This window comes from Mus musculus, chromosome 10, assembly GCF_000001635.26.
Source record: "Mus musculus strain C57BL/6J chromosome 10, GRCm38.p6 C57BL/6J".
Lineage (NCBI taxonomy): Eukaryota > Metazoa > Chordata > Mammalia > Rodentia > Muridae > Mus > Mus musculus.
In genome coordinates this window covers 59,687,359-59,702,562 of record NC_000076.6, presented here as the reverse complement: position 1 = coordinate 59,702,562, position 15,204 = coordinate 59,687,359, and positions in this window count along the sequence as shown.

The window sequence follows — 15,204 nt, the reverse complement described above, 5'->3', positions numbered from 1 at the left end:
GCTGGGCCTGCCGGGATCTTGATGAAACGTAGCAGGGAGGAACCGAGTTGGGGAAAATGGGGCGGGGCGGAGAGGCAACCCCGCCCTTCTCTGGGGCCCGCCCACACTTCGGATCCCGCCCCGAGTCAAGACTCCGCCCTCGCCTGGGGGCCCGCCCTGTCCTCAGCCCCGCCCACACGTCGGTGCCACGCCCTCGCTGTTTAGGCGGGAATGCCGGCAGATTTGCAAAATCCCTCCTGCATTCCATTGCTGATTTTGTTTCTCTGCTGTCAAAGTCCACCTCTCCTGTGCCTCTTTCTAGTTAAACCCTGCTCTTCCGTAAGTGGGAAATTGATAACGAGGTTCTTCCCACCAGTCTAGAGGCTCACACTGGTTTTATTTTAGGAACATCTTTTATTTATTCTTTGACAGTTTCGTAAGATATAATGTATCTTAATCTTATCCACCTCCAGTTCTCCACGTTCACTCCTTCCAGGAAGTCCCCGCTAGTCTCCCAACACTTGGAACTTAGAGGCTAGTGTGGTTTACTTAGACCTGTGTCAAATTATGAAACAGAGGAGCTCAGCAGGTAAGGGCTCTTACTACCAAACCAGATAACCCGTATTTGAGTCCCAGGACACTTATGGTGGAAGGAGAGAACTGACTGATGCAAGTTGTCTCCTAACCTTCAGAACCATGCTGCGGAACACACATACCTGCATGCATACATACATACATACATACATACATACATACATACATGAAAAAAGGGAAGGAGAAAAGAGCGAATAAAAGTCTTCTCTTGGGACACACATCTTGTTATCTCTGAAACTTGTAAATTTCACATTGCATCGTAAATACCATAGAACACTTTGGAGGCTCACGGGATAAATTAACTCTTTATTTGAATAAGGAAAAGAGAAAAAAAATCATCAATATATAAATTGTTGAATAAAATTTTCAGCCAGATGTGGTGGCATAGAACTGTAATCCCAGAATCTGAGAGATAGAGGCAGTAGGATCAGGAGTTCAAAGCCATACTTAGTTACATAGTGAGTTTGAGGCTAGTGTGGGCTCTATAAGATCCTGTCTGAAAAACCAAGCCAAACATAAAAATCCATCAAGATCAAGGAAGACAATGATTAAGTTGGGCATGTTGGTATATGACTATAACCCCTGTAGAGACGGAGGCAGGAGGATCAGGAATTGTCTTTAGGTTGTCCTCAGCTACATAAATAGCAAATTTTTCCCTTACCTCCATCCATGTACCATAGCAAATGTGTCACCCCACACACATACTCACACACATAATAATATGTAAATAAATATAAGAAGAAATATCCAGGTATCCCTCCCCTGCCCCACACCAGTAGTTCCCATGCCATGTTGATAATCAAATGCCTCACACTTAACTGGAGAGATTTTTGGTTTAGGTTTTTATTTGAGACAGTTCTTTTTATATAGGCTAGGGTACCCATGCTGTTCTCAAACTCATGGTAATCCTCCTGCCTTGGCCTCCAAAGTGCAGGGGTTGTGGGCATGCACTACTATGCCTGGCTCAGGGTAAAATAACACAGATTCCTGGATCCTAAGATACACTCACTGGACTAGAACGGTGCTCAGAAATCTGGATCTTCATAGTCCCATGTGATTTCCATGTAGGTGTTGAATGGGAAAAGAAATGGATTTGGGTCTTTTTTTCCCCTCCATGCCACAGAATAAAATATCTCTATTTTGTCTTCAGTATAGCAAAAGTACATTATACTAGAAATCCTGCGCTATTTTGTGTGTGTGTGTGTGTGTGTGTGTGTGTGTGTGTGTGTGTGTGTGTGTGAGAGAGAGAGAGAGAGAGAGAGAGAGAGAGAAGTTTTTTTTCTCTTTCAGTTGGGCCAACATATTAATTGACATGCTTTCAAGCATTTCCTAGTTACCTATTTTTATCACATACATAAAAGTAGCAATTCCAGGTGTGACCACAGCAGGCTCAACTTATTACACCACAGTGAAAAGTGAATCTCTCCTGAGACAGGCATCTGAGTGACTGGAGTGTCATTTCATAAGCCTTCCATTCAATTCTTTCAAATGAATTCAAAATAGACTCCCCATCCTTCATTATATCTATCTTCAGAGTTTTATAAATTATAGTCTTTAAAAACCTATGCAGATTTCCAAAGCTTTCCTCTCTCTTCTGTAGTGCTGGAGACTGAACACCGAACTTTGTACAGTCTAGGAAGCCCTCTAGAATTGAGCTGTTTGCCACCCCACAGATTCTTGTTGAGGAACTAGTATAGTCCAGTATCATTTAGAAGTTAAGTTCTTAGTTGCTATTGTAGTGTGTATGTTCTTTCCTGATAATTATGGCCAGAAATAATTATATTCAAATAAGTAAGAAAAAAAATTTTTTAAACCTTAAATATTCCTTTCTTTTTATCTATCACAAATGAAGCAAGGAAGACCAGCTGAATCAACGATACATAAAAATTTTAAATCTATTCTTTTTCATTGTAGTTGAAGGTAACTACAAAATCAAAGAATCGCTTCTCCTATTTTGAGTCCTAAATCCATTTTTTTCCACTTTTATAAAAGGAAGCCGGCGTTCATGGAGAAATGGTTGAATTCAGGGCGAGGGCAGAAAGGTCCAAGAGGATCTGGAACATCTTGTGTTAGAAAGTCTGGCTGTACCCAGGAAATTAAAAGGTGCATGCCAAAAACTTGAAGGGCTTCGAGATGGCCAACTGTGGGACTATGGGAGAATTAAAGGGAGAACAATGTGCTGGTTCGATGGTTCCTATAAGCTCAGTCCAGAGAGTGGCACTATTTGGAGGTGTGGCCTTGAGGGATTGGGTGTGGCCTTGTTGGGGATGGGCGTGGTCTTGTTGGAAAAGGTGTGTCACTGTGGGCGTGGGCTTTAAGACCCTCATGGGGGGTCTTAAAAGCTATCTGGAAGCCAGTCTTCCATTAGCAGCCTTCAGACGGAGATGATGAACTCTCAGCTTCTGCACCATGCCTGCCTGGATGCTGCCATCTTCCTGCCTTAATGATAATGGACTGAACCTCTGAACCTGTAAGCCAGCTCCAATTAAATGTCCTTTATAACAGTTGCCTTGGAGCCAGGCATGGTGGCGCACGCCTTTAATCCCAGCACTTGGGAGGCAGAGGCAGACGAATTTCTGAGTTCGTGGCTAACCTGGTCTACAGAGTGAGTGCCAGGGCTACACAGAAAAACCCTGTCTCGAAAAACCAAAAAAAAAAAAAAAAAAAAAAAAAAGGAATTGCCTTGATCATGGTGTCTGTTCAGAGCAGTGAAATGGTAACTAAGACAGGCTGTAATCCACTGAATAAAACAAGACTCCACGAGTCTTTAGTAATGAGGGAGCGGGGGATACACAAATAGATGGAAGAGACCTCCCTTAACACGAGGTCCCCACAATAAATACAAAGGCAGCAGACAGGAAACAAAATAAAACAACCACAAACCAACCAAACCAACAGTTTGCACCAAGCACGGCAAAGACAGAGCGAGAGTCAAGGGATACCAGGTGGGGTAAGTAAACGTTTCGGAGAAGCTACTGTTTTTTTTAATGAAAGGAAAACAAAAGGCGAAGTGCTCAGCTTTACTGATCAGAAAGGACTTGACCACTGGACTTAGGACATGACCCTAAGTTGAAATCTTATAAAAAGTTAATTGGAACAATTGAAGCAATTGAACTATGGGCCATAGATTAGATAAACATAGACCCCACATTTGATAATTGTGTGACTACATATAGGAGCAAGTATCTGTCTTAGCAATTTAACCTGACGTGCGAGCAGGCATAAGAGCATGACTTACACAAGCTATTCTCAGAAGAGTTAGAAGAAAGAAAATAGCTAGACAGAGGGATAAAACCAATACATTGAAATGTTCAAAATGGATAAATTTGAGTACATGATAGTCAGAGGTTTCCTGTACTATTCGCTTTTTTCCCCTCAAGCATTATTTATTTATTTAGAGACAGGAGTTTACTGTGTAGCTCTGACTGTCCTGGAACTCCCTCTGTAGACCAGGCTGGCTTTGAACTCAAAGATCTGCCTGCCTCTGCTTCCTGGGTTAAAGGTATGCTCCACTATTACATGGCTTGTTTAAAATTTTATATTTAAAAAAAGATTTTTTTCTAACTGTCCTTAAGGGTATGCCCAGCAGTAGATGATCAAGAGAAAATGAACTCAACAGCATCTTCGGAGATTCCTTGTCTCGCAATGTCAAGATATGCTTGCGGGTGCGCAGGGATGTTCGCATGCTCGTGCACACACACGCCCAAGCGCACACGTGCACACACACACACACACACACACACACACTCACACACACATGTGTGCACGCTTTAAAATTGGTTATATTATCATTTAAAAATTTTTTTCATTTCATATATATAATTCCTTCTCTCTTTTTACCCTACATGTCCTTTGCATATATATTATGGCTTCTATTGGTGTTTTTAGGCCATTCCTGAGTGTGGGAACAAGTGGGTCTCTGTTTCTTGTTCCTCCTCTTGATCTCTTTCCCTCCTGTTTGTTTGTCCAATTCTTTTTTTTTTTAAGATTTATTTATTTATTTATTTATTTATTTAGTGTGATTACACTGTCATTCTCTTTAGACACACCAGAGAGGGCATCAGATCTCATTACAGATGGTTGTGAGCCACCATGTGGTTGCTGGGAATTGAACTCAGGACCTTTGGAAGAGCAGTCAGTGCTCTTAACCACTGAGACATCTCTCCAGCCCTTGTTTGTCCAATTCTAATGTGTTAGTTTGTTTTATCCTATTTTATTTTATTTTAAAAAGGTTGTTTCCTTAATTTTTCTCATTTTAAATTGACTCCTAAATTTATCTAAAAGTCTAAAATATCTAAAACTTCAGCACAATATTTATTATTATATTTATTATTGTTGTTATTATTATTATTATTGACAGTCTTGCTACATAGTCCAAGCAGGCCTCTCACTACAGATTCTCTTTCGGCCTTGCTTTAACTGGTTTTATTATTAGAGTCGGGAGATTGGGTGGTTTTGTTTGGCTTTTGTTTTTATTGTTTTAGCTTATTATATACTGTCAATAATTTATAGGCGGACAAGTTTTTCTAATTCCAGTTCCAGGAACTTTTCACATTTCCTTCTAATGCATTTGTCAGGTCTCAAAGAAACCCAGGACTGACCATGCTGGACACCTGTGACTCCTCCCAGCACTTCTTGCCCCGCCCCCTATTCTAAACCTCTCCCTCCCAGGGGCTTCCCTTCCCTTCCCCCATCTTCTCATTCCTATATATGAAGCTGCCATTTCTGCCGCGTGCTTTCTTGATCCTCTCTGACTGAGGCTCCTCTCTTGGTCCACTCTCCTCTTCTCTCATCTTTTCCTCTCTGCTTCCTCCCACTCGCCCATCCACACGCCCTACGCCCCTCCCATCCCCACCCTTACCCCCCCATAGCCCAGTTCAGTCTGGACCCTTGCAGATGCCTCTGGCTGTACTCTCACTCTTATCTACAATAAAACCCATCTCCTCAACAATACTTCAGAGCGGCCAATGTCATTTCATTCAGGCTTAATGCTATATTGTAAATGCTCATTTTTATTTAGTGCTAAAAATTCATCAGTTGAGCCTGGTACCTCTGGAATCAAGGTTAAACAAGAGAGCAAGATAGTCAGTATGCTTTATCCCCAGTGATTAGATTTTCAACCTTCTTACAAGAATCGAAATTTTTCCTATAAAATAATTGCTACTATTTGTTTTCTCTTGTCTTAAAATTTTTATCTACTCAGAATTTTTAAACATTTTAAATTATAAAGGCATACTTAGCTTTTTTTTTTTTTTTTTTTTTGAGTTTCTTGAGACAGGGTTTCTCTGTGTAGCCCTGGCTGTTCTGGAACTCACTCTGTAGAACAGGCTGGCCTCGAACTCAGAAATCCACCTGCCTCTGCTTCCCAAGTCCTGGGATTAAAGGCGTGCGCCATCACTGCCCGGCTGCATACTTATCTTTAAATTCAAATAATAAAGAGTTGTTTTGAACTGGGTGTAGTGTTGCTGGCAAGTAGATCTCTGTGAGTTCAAGACCAGCCTGTTCTATATTGAGAGTTCCAGGTCAGTCAGAGCTACATAGTGAGACGATCCTGTCTCAAAAAGAAAAAAAGAAAATTCTTTCTCTTCATTATAAAACCTCCCTTAATGATAACATTAGTCAATATTTATACCCTTCAAACTTTCCTATGCTTGTATCAATAATTTCATGTGTGTATATATACATAGATTTAAAAATACAATTAATTATATACAATATGGGTTTTCATTTCTTATTTAACAAATATGTCTTTGTTAACCTTTATTTTGTCAAAGCTGTAGTCTTTATGTTTTCAAAGGCCACACGTTTCTTTATAATAGTTATATAGTACATTTTCAGATTCATCTTTTTAAATTATAGACTTTATTATTAAAAATCTTGCAAATAAAAATATCCCACACCATAATCAAACAGACTCAAAGCCTATAGCTCAGTGAACTTCTATGCAGCCAGAAGAGGGGTTCAGAGTGGGAGCTGAGGTGCTGCACATTGAGCTCACAATTTCAATATTAAATACATTCCAGGCACACATAATGAGCTATTTTTTTCTTTCCTTATTTCTTTTAAAACATCATAGTTCCAGGTCCCGCCTCTCCTTGAGAGTTGTTCAGACCGATGTTGCCCTAACTAGGAAAGGCCTTCGCAAAGTCCAGAATGGGTGGGCTACATGGTCCACTTCTCCCTCCAGAGCATCAGACACCGCTGCTTGCCCAGCCAGGAGGGGTGCAATGGAGTCTAAGAGTGGGGTGGAGTCTAGGTCTGTCGGTAGATGCAGAGCATTACAGTTCTGAGAAAAGGAATGAAGAGGTTTGGGCAGCCAGCGTATGGTCAGATGGTTGGGCTGGGTCCTGCTGCATCTGCAGTGGTGGATGCAAGGTTGGGTGGGCCTGCGCTCTGGTGCTAGCCTCTGCAATTAACAGGAGACTGGCCAGGTAGGTAGGCAGGTCCCAAGGCCCAGTGAGGAGTGTTTCAGGGAAGAAATAGCCCTGCTGCTGCTCTCCCCACAACCCCTGCCCCCGAGTGTTAGAACTCAATAGAAACAGCCAATTTCAGTGGATCCTTGTTGAAATGGCTTGCGTGTTCTTTATTCCATGTGGACAGAATCTATATGAACCTTGGGAGAATGCATCGTGTTGGCTCAGGCTAAGATGCTGGTGATGCTCTGTTTGCATGGGGAAGATTTCCAGCTGCTGGGCTGTGTGACTGACTAATTAAGATTGTCTGGTTGGGGTTCTTCCAGTTACATGCTCCAAGGCAGGCCTGGAAACAGAGAGGGACTTAGTCTCACTCCTGCTGGTCTCAAGATGAGAGTTAAATCTTAAGTTTTGAGATTTCTGGTATTTGAACATGTTCCGCCTCCCCAGTTCCCCACCAATTTCTCTCGCATCACGTTCCACATGCCCCACGGAAGACTGGTTTTATATTTTATATATGTGTATGTTCATGTGTGTATATGTGTCTGAAGAGGTATCTCCTGGAGTGGAGTTATAGGGTTGTGAGACTACCTGATGTGGGTGCTGGAAACTGAGCATCAAGTGCTCTTACCCTCTGAGCCATCTTTCCAGTCCATATATGCAGACATTTGAATTCAAAAGTATGCATTTATATGATTTAATTTTTAATCTTATTTTTATGTATCTATATTCATGTCTCTGCATCCAATGTGTGTCTCATGTCTGTGGAAGCCAGAAGAGGGTGTCAGATCCCCTGGAAGTAGAGTTAATTATGGTTGTGAGACGCCACATGGGTATTGACAGTCAAACCAGTCTCAAAATGAACAAACAAAAAGTCTAAAATCAAAAACAACAAAGGACCGATGGTATGGTTCAGCTGGCAAAGGCCCTTGTCTGGAAAGTCTGGCAGCCTGAGTTCAAACCCCAGATCCTCTGGAAAGGTGAAAGGAGGAACCCAAGTTGTTCTCAAGAATTCTACACTTCTACTACAGCATGCATGTGAGCGAACACACACACACACACACACACACACACACACACACACACACACACATGACTTCCAAACCAAAAATAACCCCCTGCTTCTCACATCCATTCTCACTCCAAAGGGTCCTGTGCCATTTTTGGAAACTGAGCTAGTTTTTGCATTTTAATGGACAGATGCAGTCTGTCTTTATGTTTGTTGTAAAGTCATTCACCTCCTTCCTCTTTTTTTGTTTTCTGTGCTGAGAAGCAAGACCCCAGTTTCACTAGTACTAGGCAAGTCCATGTCCCACTGATCTCCTGCCCCTGCCCCTGAGCAAACTTTACAAAGGCTAGCCTGGATTTGCAGTGTCCAGGGTGAGCAATACTCAAATTAGAACATGTTAAAAGTCTCCAAAACAATATGCTATATTCTCTAGAACGTAGGACCTTCCACACGATTGATCACCCAAAGTAACTTCTCTTAAGGAGCCTTAATAGGACATTCATGAAAAACGAAAGCTAAAACTCTGACTTACAGCCCTGCAGCTAACCTTTCTTCCCTGCTTTCTGGACTCTGATAATACTAACCCCTCTAGGGCTTCTGATCTCTCACCCTTCCTGCCTGGATCTGTCAATAACAGCTTAGCCTAAGAACTGGACCCTCAAGTGCAGCATCGCTACACCTGTGTCTTATTCAGAATTCTGAGTTATTGCAAAGAAGTCCTTCATCATCCCACAAAGATCTAGGCGGGTTGCAGGAAATTCAGGGTACTGAAAGGACCTATAACTTACCGCTCTCTGTTTTATAATGCCCCACCCCACCCCAATAATAAAGAGAACAAGGGGGAAATGGCTGGAAAAAAATACACTGGAATAATCCAAGACCTTGAAGATCATATTTAAAATGCCTCCAAAAAGGAACTGTAAAGCATTAGACAATGGGTCAGCCCTCATAACACGCCCTTTTAAATAGTCCCCATGAACAAACTGGGAATAACCTGATCTTTAAGCCAAAAACGGGAGCCTCGAAGATGTCATTACACTTTTGTCTTAAGGGTGAAGATGAAGCCAATTTGTTGGCCCATTTTGCTAAAGGTCTGCATACAGAAATAAATGACGTAGAAACAAAGGAATGGGAGAGACTTCTCCCAACAGAATCACAGCATCTAAGCAGAATATTTTGAAAGGACATTGAGCCAAAAAGAGAAGCATCAAGCAAACTAATTGCCTTTGAATTACAATAGTTGCAGGGGCCTCAACTTTGAGAAAATCTGGAGACTGGGGGTGGGGGTGGGGTTAAAACTCAGGGGTATAGCACTTACAAGGCTGAGTTCAGTCCCAAGTACACTACACTACACCTCCCCCCACACACATACACCTTCCCTCCCCACACAATTATTTCCAATTTTGCCCCTGATGATACAGGTCTGTATTGTTACTATAACAAAGAGCCGGTGAGATGGCTCAGTGGGCAAAGGTGTGTGCTACCAAGCCTGGCAACCTGAGTTGGACCACTGGACTCCCATAGTGGAAGAGGATAACAACTCCCATTAGTAGTTCTCAGATCTATCTATCTATCTATCTATCTATCTATCTATGGAGATAGAGATAACACAGGTATAGACAGATACATAGATATAGATATAGATATAGATATATAGCTATGCATGTGCCTCCCCCCACCCCCCAAATAAAAATGTAATTCAAAAAAGAAAGAAAAAATAAAGGCTATTGGATAGAAGACTATCCCTTAATGATATGAGGAAATGGAACAAGCTTGGGATCTTCTACAGGTGTCAGTGTTGACAGGGCTCCGAGGAATTGCCTGCTAAGTGACTTCCACGGTTCCTTTAAATCAACTTAACGTCGTGAGAATAACAGCTTTCTGGTGGCGGGGGTTTCAAAGTGAGTTAAAAGAGTTCCTTTTTTGGAGCCCTTAACTGTTACTCAAACTCATCACTTCCTGTCATGCAATTCTTCCCCCATACAGCTACCAGATAGGGACCTGCTGTTCACGGTTGAGATCCACAACAAATTCTCTTCTGAAGAAATAAAATGTAGGTAGATTGCTGATCAGTTTCCTCCAGGCCCAAATTGATTGCTCTAAACTTCTGAAATCTTGGAGACATCTTCTTCCACCCATGTAAGAAAAAACCTAAAACACAGAGCCTGTTTAAGTTAAATTGGATCCTCCCTGTTTCCTAGGTTTCCCCATTCTTCTCAAGAATTCTTCAGTAAACAAGGAAGCACTGCAACAGTAGAAGACCTGACGGAGTAAGGATTGATATTCTGTGTGCTCCTTCTAATAATGGCATCTTACGTATAAAACTAATGTCCAGAGATAAGCTTGTATCCCAAGTATATTACATAGAAACTGTTTGACCGCAACGGCTGCAGCTGAGTCTGAAGGACTGACACTAGTGGATTCATGGTCTATCATGTATCCTTGTGTCATGTATCACAAACCCTTGTAGATAGGTGTATCAATATTTGTTTGCATTTATTTCAAAGAATCAACAATGTAAAGATAGTAACACCACAGGGAAACCCTCTCATACTCTTTTTCGCAAGATATACATATTTAAAAATCAGTTTTTATAAGAGTTCTACCTAGATCGGCATCTAGACAATTTGTTTCTTTGTTCTTCATCTACAAAAAGATTCAGAAGTCAACTGCAAACGTCCGTTACAAGAACTTTATGACAAACACGCGCTCTCTTAAGATAATCTTGAATATTTTCAATTCAAGACATGAGACGGTCCCTAATTAAATGAGTTTTTAGTTTTGTTTTGTTTTGTTTTTGTTTTTCAAGACAGGGTTTCTCTGTGTAACCCTGGCTGTCCTGGAACTTACTCTGTAGACCAGGCTGGCCTCGAACTCAGAAATTTGCCTGTCTCTGCCTCCCAAGTGCTGGGATTAAAGGCATACGCCACTATGCCTGGCTAAATGAGTTTTTAAATGGACACACATTAGGATAGCCCAACCATCTGGATACTATCATTCTGTTCATAAACAAAGCAATCAATCACACTTTGGACACTGTAATGGTGAGTGTTACATTTCAACTTGACAGGATCTAGAACCACCAAGAAAACAAGCTCTGGTACATGTGTAGGGTAGTCTCTGGGCATGCCTATGCATGATAGCATCATTAGGTTAATGATGTAGAAAGACCTGTCCACTGCAGATGGCACCATTCCCTGGCTTGGGATCTTGGACTGTATAAAAAGGGAAAAGTAAGGTGGGTCTCTGCTTCCTGATTTTGGAGACAATAGATATAACTGTAATGATATGATTGAGTAAATTTTTTTGGTTTTTGGTTTTTGGTTTTTTTGTTTGTTTGTTTGTTTGTTTTTTTGAGACAGGGTTTCTCTATGCAGTCCTGACTGTCCTGGAACTCACTCTGTAGACCAGGCTGGTCTCGAACTCAGAAATCCACCTGCCTCTGCCTCCCAAGTGCTGGGATTAAGAGTGACTTTTTAAAATGATTTTATGTCCCTCAATCATTTAATTCTTACTGGGAACTCTCTAATGCATAAAAATACTCTTGGGGGCTTTGAGATGGCTCAGCACATGAAAGCCCTTCCTTGATAAAGGAAGTGACCCGAGCTTAGTTTCCAACACCCATGGTAGAAGTCAATCAACTCCCAAAAGCTGTCCTCTGACCTCCACATCACTTCTAGTCTTCTGAAAAGGCAGAAATCCCATGGGTACTTTAAATTAAAATGAGAAAAGCTGAGGATATAGTACTGCTCTAGCCTGAAATATTTCCCTTAGCTTTTCATCAGTAGGATCTACATCTCTTGGAAAACATGAACTAATTCTCAATGAAATTGTCACTTGTCACTCTTGGCTATGGGTCCATTTCAAGGCCAGCCTGGGATATATGAGATGCTATTTTAAAAATTAAAATAAGTCAAGTGTGGTGGCACATGATTTTAGTCCTAATATTCGAGAGGCATAGGCAGGCAAATCTCTGTGAGTTCAAAGCCAGCCTAGTCAACACAGCAAGTTCTGGGTCAGTCAGAGCTACATATTGAGACTCTGTCTAAAAATTTTAAATAATATAAAAGCAAATAAATCCGTTAGTAGATAAATGACTTAGAATCAGCTTTTATGCATGATTGAGAGACCCATTTAAGCCCCCTTTCCCCATACACACGGCTACAATTATTTTAGTATTTTTCTAATTTTTTATATGAATGTGTGACCACATGTGCATGTAATAACTATGAAATCCAGAAAAGGGTGTCAGATTCCCCTGGAACTGGAATTACATAGCTGTCAGTTGCTATGTAGAAGCTGAGAATCAGACTTGGGTCCTCTAGAACAAGTTAAGATGCTCTTAACTGTAGGCATAATATTTTTTTACACCATGTAAACGTTTACCCTTGGGTTATTCAAATGCTGATCTCTCTGCCCTCAGATCTTGTTTTAGTGTAGACAAGACATTGTAATGCTTATATCAAGAATCTCCGGTCTCAAGTTTGTGTAAACAATTCTTACCATTTATTCTCTGTCTTGTCAATAAATGCTGACCAGCCAATGGCTGGGCAGAATAGAGAATAGGGCGGGACATCTGCCAGCCAGAGGAAGGAGAATGGAGGAGAGAGGGAGATTCGGATCAGCGAGAAGGATGGAGGATTTGGAGCCATGGAGAGATCATGGAAGCACACCTGAGACCAAGAGCCAGATCAATAATAATACGCAAGTGTCAAGGGATGGGGCTGAGAGGTATTCAGTTTAGCATAGAGGGCTCCCCTACTGAGGTGCAGTTTTAAATAAATCTTGGTTTCTCTGTAAGTTGTTGGGGAGTAGCATAAGGCAAGGAAATACAGCCACTGGATTAACTCACTGCTTACAGTTTTATTAAAAATAATTAGTGTACCTGTGAGCCATCTCTCCAGTCCCCTATAAAAAAGAAATCTTAAAAAAATAAAATGTAGTTCTTACATCAAGTACCCCAAGTATACTTATTGAAGTACAAATGAGTACACATATACTGTCCCACAGGCTACTGTGCATTTCTAGACACTCTGTCTGGGCATGGAAGATATCACCCTAATGTGAATAAGGAAGCTAAGGTTGAGAGTAGTGGTCTAGCCTTTGAAATGCTACACTGCGGGCCACTATTCTTGACAGGTTTAAGGTGTCTGCTTTAGCACCTCCCCTCCCCACTTAGGACTCATATACAGTCTCTCTGCAGGATCTAAGGCCACACTCTAATCCTAGGGAACTCCAACAGCTGGTGTCATCTTATTATTGTACGTCAGTGGATGCTGTTACAGAGAACCATGGGGGATTTGAAATATTCAGGGAACAGTATTAGTCCTTTATCTTCAAAATTTGGAACACCTCTAACTATTACAATGTTCCCTGCAAACACAATTCCAGCAAAGAATTCAGATTATAAACACCCCATGTCAGTTACAAGTAATTTCTTTGTCACGTATTGTTGCGGATTTCCCGATGTGCTTGCTATTGTCTGAGGATAATGTCTCACCGTTTTCCTTCTCCCTTTCTGGTCTTACTCAGGATAGTTTAAACCCATAGGATGTGTGAGAACTGGCAGCACACAGTGCATCAGTTTTGCATTTTTATCTGTGTAGAAAATTCAGGTTTAAAATGTTCATTTATAAATTTTTTTTTCATGTATAGAAAAAGCCCGGCAAAGCTCTAAAACAAATGTTAGTTTTTTTGCTTAGTTTAAATCTAAAAGCTCTATTAATTAAAGAATGTTAACAGTGTTTAATGCCATAAAAATTACTAGAAATATTTTATTTACTTTTTATCTCTTTAGTTTGAGATTCTAGTGGTCCAGCCAGGACCTTATATGTGATAAGCAAGGATTCCAACACGGATCTACACCCCCAGCCCAGTGGTAGTATTTCAAAGCTACAAGGTAAAACATCTTGTTCTAGAATTTGATAATGAGCGTATAACACTGTAGCCTGGTGACATTTTAAATGTATTGAACTATATAGTTGAGACTAGCAAAACCTGGGGTAAAGGGAGATGAGAAAAAGTGGGAAAATAATTTCAGAGTGTCAAATTTCTAATGTGTGAAAAGTGAGAAATAACTTAAAACTGTCAACTTTCATTCTGAGTAATAAGCAATCAATGTGTCCTGTTGAACACTGACAAATGAAGTGTCATACTTAGCGTCAACTGTCAACCTGGCAGAGCCTGGACTCATCTGAGAAAGGAGTCTCCATGGAGGGATAGCCCAGATCAGATTGGCCTGTGGGCTTGTTTTGGAGGACAACCCTTGCAAGGGGCCACTCAGGTGAGCAGGTCAAAGAGTATGAGCCCGGACAGGGAGCTAGCCTGGGATGACCACCAGTCCTGGGCTGCTCAGGCGTGGAGGGGCAGACCATGCCCAAAACGACTCCTGCCCAGTGCTATAATGCACTAGAGGGGCATAGCAGTCCTGAGATGATCCTAGAGACTCAGAGACCCCAGGCACCACTAAGAACAAGTAGGTAGTGGAGAAATGGAAGAGAAACAGAAACAGAAGGATGTGGCCGCAATGAAGAGAGGCAGAACTGGAGACTCGAGGGTGGTGAGGAACAGCCTGATGTGAGTAGCCAGTGTAACCACCTGGGACCATGGTGGGGTACTGGCCTGGGTTGCCACTGGGGCCCACATCTGGATCTGTGGCCCTGAAGCAGCAGAGGTCTGTTACCACCAAAGGCCAGGCAGATATCCCTGGTTTGGGATGTCACCCAGTGGCACATTGATAACTGAGTGCTGTGTAGAACTGGCCCTACCCCTCACCTGAGCATCATGGGAGAACTGGCCCTGGGGCCATGAGAGCAGGAGAGCTGACTGCACCCCTAGCCAGCCGCAGTGCTCAGAAGATAAGCCCTCTCTCCCCCTCCCCCCCACCCAATGTGGGAGTTGCAGGTGATCCAACGCTGAGAGTGTGACCATGAGAGAACTGGTCCATCATTTGTCTGCCATGAGGTACACTGAACAAAGGAGAGATGCCCTTCCTTGCCCCTTGCATCTACATCAGGCAAGAGAGGTGGCCCTGGGGTCATCAGAGCAGGAGAGCTGGCATTGCCCCTCATCTACTGCAGCACTCAGGGGAGCAGTCTCTGCACCTTACCTGGGTGCAGGCTCCTGTATGTGGGTGCTGTGGATAAGCTGGCCCTGCGGGCCTGAGGGTAGGAGACTCTTGTCTGCTGTGCAATGGCATCAACAAGGGAG